This window comes from Oncorhynchus mykiss, chromosome 7 (assembly GCF_013265735.2).
Source record: "Oncorhynchus mykiss isolate Arlee chromosome 7, USDA_OmykA_1.1, whole genome shotgun sequence".
NCBI lineage: Eukaryota > Metazoa > Chordata > Actinopteri > Salmoniformes > Salmonidae > Oncorhynchus > Oncorhynchus mykiss.
Genome location: NC_048571.1, coordinates 56,209,796 through 56,217,295, shown reverse-complemented (window position 1 = coordinate 56,217,295; position 7,500 = coordinate 56,209,796). Strand labels below are relative to the sequence as shown.

General features: G+C 40.2%; 1 protein-coding gene across 8 annotated transcripts in view; it reads right to left on the bottom strand.

The window, feature by feature from the left end:
* The window catches only part of foxp4 (forkhead box P4), a 188,193-nt gene that overhangs the window by 78,564 nt on the left and 102,129 nt on the right, over positions 1-7,500 (bottom strand). The gene's annotated exons all lie outside the window — the stretch shown is intronic.

The window sequence follows — 7,500 nt, the reverse complement described above, 5'->3', positions numbered from 1 at the left end:
ATAGTTTCACACTCCACTACCCAGACCCCAACTCTCCCTCTCCATCCCCAACCCCCTATCCCTCCCTCATCTACTCCCTTCATATCGCCACATCTCTTCCACTCCCTCAATTCCCATGGGGGACCAGTTTGACTGTTGCTCTGGATAAGAGTGTCTGTTAAATGACCTAAACATTATGTGTATGCTTGTCATCCAGGACTAGGGAGATTTTAGGATAGAAATAAACGGAACAGAGCTTTCCAAGAGGAAAACCTGGTTCAATCTGGTTTCCAACAGACAAATTCAGCTTTCATCAGGACAATAAGCCAAAACAAGGCCAAATATACACTGGAGTTGCTTACCAAGATGACATTGAATGTTTCTGAGTGGCCTAGTTTAGTCCCTTCATCCTCCATTCACTCCACTACCCAGACCCCAACTCTCCTTCTCCATCCCCAACCCTCTATCCCTCCCTCATCTACTCCCTTCATATCGCCACATCTCTTCCACTCCCTCAATTCCCATGGGGGACCAGTTTGACTGTTGCTCTGGATAAGAGTGTCTGTTAAATGACCTAAACATTATGTGTATGCTTGTCATCCAGGACTAGGGAGATTTTAGGATAGAAATAAACGGAACAGAGCTTTCCAAGAGGAAAACCTGGTTCAATCTGGTTTCCAACAGACAAATTCAGCTTTCATCAGGACAATAACCCAAAACAAGGCCAAATATACACTGGAGTTGCTTACCAAGATGACATTGAATGTTTCTGAGTGGCCTAGTTTTGACTTAAATCAGCTTGAAAATGAATGGCAACACTTGAAAATGTCTGTCAACTTGACAGAGCTTGAAGAATTATAAAAAGAATAATGTGCAAATATTGTACAATCCAGGTGTGCAAATCTCTTATAGTCTTACCCAGAAAGACTCACAGCTGTAATCGCTGCCAAAGGTGATTCTAACGTGTAGTGACTCAGGGGTGTGAATACTTACAGTATGTAAATGAGATATTTCTGTATTTCATTTTCAATACATTTGCAAACATCTCTAAAAACATGTTTTCACTTGGCCATTAAATGTTTTAATCCATTTTGAACTCTATTTAAACCATTTTGAGGATGTAACAGAACACATTGTGGAATAAGTAAAGAGGTATGAATACTTTCTGAAGGCCCTGTACATCTGAAGGAAGCAACACATCTTTTATTTAACATCATGATCTGTAAAGGGGCCATAGCCCCCCGTTTGTTCTCTCCACTGACACAGAGAAGAGAGGGAGGAGGGAAGGAGGGGAAAGCTAATTAGCATTAATCTAATGTTTCTTTTTGTTTTTTCTAATTAAACGACATGAACACAGGACACACCATGCTATTCAATTACACACACACACCATGCTATTCAATTACATACTACACACCATGCTATTCAATTACACACACACACCATGCTATTCAATTACACACACACACCATGCTATTCAATTACACACTACACACCATGCTATTCAATTACACACACACACACCATGCTATTCAATTACACACACACACCATGCTATTCAATTACACACACACACCATGCTATTCAATTACACACTACACACCATGCTATTCAATTGCACACACACACCATGCTATTCAATTACACACACACACCATGCTATTCAATTACACACTACACACCATGCTATTCAATTACACACACACACCATGCTATTCAATTACACACACACACACACCATGCTATTCAATTACACACACACACCATGCTATTCAATTACACACACACACCATGCTATTCAATTACACACTACACACCATGCTATTCAATTACACACACACACCATGCTATTCAATTACACACACACACCATGCTATTCAATTACACACTACACACCATGCTATTCAATTACACACACACACCATGCTATTCAATTACACACACACACACACCATGCTATTCAATTACACACACACACACCATGCTATTCAATTACACACACACACCATGCTATTCAATTACACACACACACACCATGCTATTCAATTACACACTACACACCATGCTATTCAATTACACACACACACCATGCTATTCAATTACACACACACACACCATGCTATTCAATTACACACACACACCATGCTATTCAATTACACACACACACACCATGCTATTCAATTACACACTACACACCATGCTATTCAATTACACACACACACCATGCTATTCAATTACACACACACACACACCATGCTATTCAATTACACACACACACCATGCTATTCAATTACACACACACACACACCATGCTATTCAATTACACACACACACCATGCTATTCAATTACACACACACACACCATGCTATTCAATTACACACACACACCATGCTATTCAATTACACACACACACCATGCTATTCAATTACACACTACACACCATGCTATTCAATTACACACTACACACCATGCTATTCAATTACACACTACACACCATGCTATTCAATTACACACACACACCATGGTATTCAATTACACACACACACCATGCTATTCAATTACACACACGCACACACCATGCTATTCAATTACACACACACACCATGCTATTCAATTACACACACACACACACACCATGCTATTCAATTACACACACACACCATGCTATTCAATTACACACACACACCATGCTATTCAATTACACACACACACACCATGCTATTCAATTACACACTACACACCATGCTATTCAATTACACACACACACCATGCTATTCAATTACACACACACACCATGCTATTCAATTACACACACACACCATGCTATTCAATTACACACACACACACACCATGCTATTCAATTACACACACACACCATGCTATTCAATTACACACACACACACACACCATGCTATTCAATTACACACACACACACACCATGCTATTCAATTACACACACTACACACCATGCTATTCAATTACACACTACACACCATGCTATTCAATTACACACACACACCATGCTATTCAATTACACACACACACACCATGCTATTCAATTACACACTACACACCATGCTATTCAATTACACACACACACCATGCTATTCAATTACACACTACACACCATGCTATTCAATTACACACTACACACCATGCTATTCAATTACACACACACACACCATGCTATTCAATTACACACACTACACACCAAGCTATTCAATTACACACACACACCATGCTATTCAATTACACACTACACACCATGCTATTCAATTACACACACACCATGCTATTCAATTACACACTACACACCATGCTATTCAATTACACACACACACCATGCTATTCAATTACACACACTATACATGGGCTGGAGTCAAATTTGTGTGTGTGTGGCCAATTAATTAGGGCCGATTTCAAGTTTTCATAATAATCGGAAATCTGTATTTTTGGACACCGATTTGGCCGATTTCTTTTTGTTTGTTTGTTTTATTACACCTTTATTTAATCTTTATTTGACTAGGGAAGTCAGTTAAGAACACATTCTTATTTTCAATGACGGCCTAGGAACGGTGGGTTAACTGCCTCGTTCAGGGGCAGGACGACAGATTTTTACCTTGTCATCTCGGGCGATTCAATCTTGCAACCTTACAGTTAACTAGTCCAACGCTCTAACCACCTGCCTCTCATTGCACTCCACGAGGAGCCTACCTGTTACGCGAATGCAGTAGAAGCCAAGGTAAGTTGCCAGCTAGCATTAAACTTATCTTATAAAAAACAATCAATCAATCAATCATAATCACTAGTTAACTACACATGGTTGATGATATTACTAGTTTATCTAGCGTGTCCTGCGTTGCATATAATCGATGCGGTGCATATCGTTGCTCCATTGTGTACCTAACCATGAACATCAATGCCTTTCTTAAAATCAATACACAGAAGTATATATTTTTAAACCTGCATATTTAGCTAAAAGAAATCCAGGTTAGCAGGCATTATTAACCAGGTGAAATTGTGTCACTGGCAATACTAAATTGCCTATAAGAACATCCAATAGTCAAAGGTTAATGAAATACAAATGGTATAGAGAGAAATAGTCCTATAATTCTTATAATAACTACAACCTAAAACTTCTTACCTGGAAATATTGAAGACTCATGTTAAAAGGAACTACCAGCTTTCATATGTTCTCAGGAACTAAAACGTTAGCTTTCTTACATGGCACATATTGCACTTTTACTTTCTTCTCCATCACTTTGTTTTTGCATTACTTAAACCTAACTGTACATGTTTCATTATTTATTTGAGGCTACATTGATTTTATTGATGTATTATATTAAGTTAAAATAAGTGTTCATTCAGTATTATTGTAATTATCATTATTACAAATACAGTGCCTTGCGAAAGTATTTGGCCCCCTTGAACTTTGCGACCTTTTGCCACATTTCAGGCTTCAAACATAAAGATATAAAACTGTATTTTTTTGTGAAGAATCAACAACAAGTGGGACACAATCATCAAGTGGAACGACATTTATTGGATATTTCTAACTTTTTTAACAAATCAAAAACTGAAAAATTGGGCGTGCAAAATTATTCAGCCCCCTTAAGTTAATACTTTGTAGCGCCACCTTTTGCTGCGATTACAGCTGTAAGTCGCTTGGGGTATGTCTCTATCAGTTTTGCACATCGAGAGACTGACATTTTTTCCCATTCCTCCTTGCAAAACAGCTCGAGCTCAGTGAGGTTGGATGGAGAGCATTTGTGAACAGCAGTTTTCAGTTCTTTCCACAGATTCTCGATTGGATTCAGGTCTGGACTTTGACTTGGCCATTCTAACACCTGGATATGTTTATTTTTGAACCATTCCATTGTAGATTTTGCTTTATGTTTTGGATCATTGTCTTGTTGGAAGACAAATCTCCATCCCAGTCTCAGGTCTTTTGCAGACTCCATCAGGTTTTCTTCCAGAATGGTCCTGTATTTGGCTCCATCCATCTTCCCTTCTCAATTTTAACCATCTTCCCTGTCCCTGCTGAAGAAAAGCAGGCCCAAACCATGATGCTGCCACCACCATGTTTGACAGTGGGGATGGTGTGTTCAGGGTGTTCAGCTGTGTTGCTTTTACGCCAAACATAACGTTTTGCATTGTTGCCAAAAAGTTCAATTTTGGTTTCATCTGACCAGAGCACCTTCTTCCACATGTTTGGTGTATCTCCCAGGTGGCTTGTGGCAAACTCCAAAAAAGTTCAATTTCGGTTTCATCTGACCAGAGCACCTTCTTCCACATGTTTGGTGTGTCTCCCAGGTGGCTTGTGGCAAACTTTAAACAACACTTTTTATGGATATCTTTAAGAAATGGCTTTCTTCTTGCCACTCTTCCATAAAGGCCAGATTTGTGCAATATACGACTGATTGTTGTCCTATGGACAGAGTCTCCCACCTCAGCTGTAGATCTCTGCAGTTCATCCAGAGTGATCATGGGCCTCTTGGCTGCATCTCTGATCAGTCTTCTCCTTGTATGAGCTGAAAGTTTAGAGGGACGGCCAGGTCTTGGTAGATTTGCAGTGGTCTGATACTCCTTCCATTTCAATATTATCGCTTGCACAGTGCTCCTTGGGATGTTTAAAGCTTGGGAAATCTTTTTGTATCCAAATCCGGCTTTAAACTTCTTCACAACAGTATCTCGGACCTGCCTGGTGTGTTCCTTGTTCTTCATGATGCTCTCTGCGCTTTTAACGGACCTCTGAGACTATCACAGTGCAGGTGCATTTATACGGAGACTTGATTACACACAGGTGGATTGTATTTATCATCATTAGTCATTTAGGTCAACATTGGATCATTCAGAGATCCTCACTGAACTTCTGGAGAGAGTTTGCTGCACTGAAAGTAAATAGGCTGAATAATTTTGCACGCCCAATTTTTCAGTTTTTGATTTGTTAAAAAAGTTTGAAATATCCAATAAATGTCGTTCCACTTCATGATTGTGTCCCACTTGTTGTTGATTCTTCACAAAAAAATACAGTTTTATATCTTTATGTTTGAAGCCTGAAATGTGGCAAAAGGTCGCAAATTTCAAGGGGGGCGAATACTTTCGCAAGGCACTGTAAATAAAAATAATCGGCATCGGCTTTTCTTTGGTCCCCCAATAATCGGTATCTTTATCGGCGTTGAAAAATCATAACCGGTCGACCTCTAGTACCAATTGTATCAAAAGTGTGTGTGTGACAAGTGTGGTTGGCACAGACTGCATTGTGATGCACACGTGGCAGGTCAGAGAGACGTGGTATATCATGCTATATAATCACCACCTCCTCTGCCAACCCCCTACCCATCCCTCTCTGTGCCTCTACCCATTTAACCATTCATTCTTCACTTCAAAGAACACAACTAAAATACAGGCTATTTCCCCTATAGGCCTACAGTGAACTACTTTAGACCAGAGGCCTTTAGGAAACAGGATTTGATTGAAGACATATTTTCAGTCTGTCCCAAACTTCTTCTATCATTCTAAAATGAAACAAAATAAAAAAGGTGAGATATGGAGAAATATGATGGAGAGAGGAAGGAGAGCAGTGGGAGACACTAGTCTGGCAGAGTAAAGGTTTCTCCTGAGGGCTCAAACAAAGAAAGACAAGTGGAACCCTCTCTCTCTCTCTCTCTGTCTTCCCCTCCCTCAGAGAGAAAAGAACCATCTAATTATCAAGCTCCAGAAAATGCCATTATTTATTAGGCCTCATTTGCATGTGTGAGCACAGGCAGGGCCCAACCTTAGCAGCAGCCATTTTGTTCCTGAAGTGAGCAGCTGTGTCACCAGTCGCTCAGTCACTCCTCTGAATTGACTGGATTAAATGTATTTTCCTCGCAGCACTCACTAACACACCCTCTCACTTATTCTCCTGTTCTGCCATTACATGATTGCTTCAATTACTCCAGTGTAGCTGCCAAGATATGAAATGATAAAATGTTCCTTTCAATAAATAAAACATTTAAATAGCAAGGTGCTCTTGATGGCCAGGTGCTGTTGGCCTTATCGTCACTTGGAGGAGATAGAGACCCTAGCCAACCACACACACACACACACACACACACACACACACACACACACACACACACACACACACACACTGGGTGTCTGTATGGTGCACCATGTAGGGAGTTGTAAGTAAATCAGAGGGCTATGAGGGGGTTGGGGTGGTGGTGGGGGGGAAGGGAAAAGAACACTGACAGCTCACACAGTAGTGATGCCCTGGGGAATAGGCAGGGGGAACTGAGGCGAGTCACGAACAAACAAGACAAGAGAATAAACAACAGAGAAATGGGGCGAAATGGAGAGAAAGTAAGGGAGCAAGAGACAAACGAGAGAGAGAATGAGATGGAGAGAATGATAGAGAGACATCATAAATGCCTGGGGGTTGGAGAGACAACTCTGTGTGCACGTGAGTGTGTGTTTGAGTGTTTGAGTGTGTGAGTGTGTGTGTTATGACATTTATCTTATACATGTTCTGAATA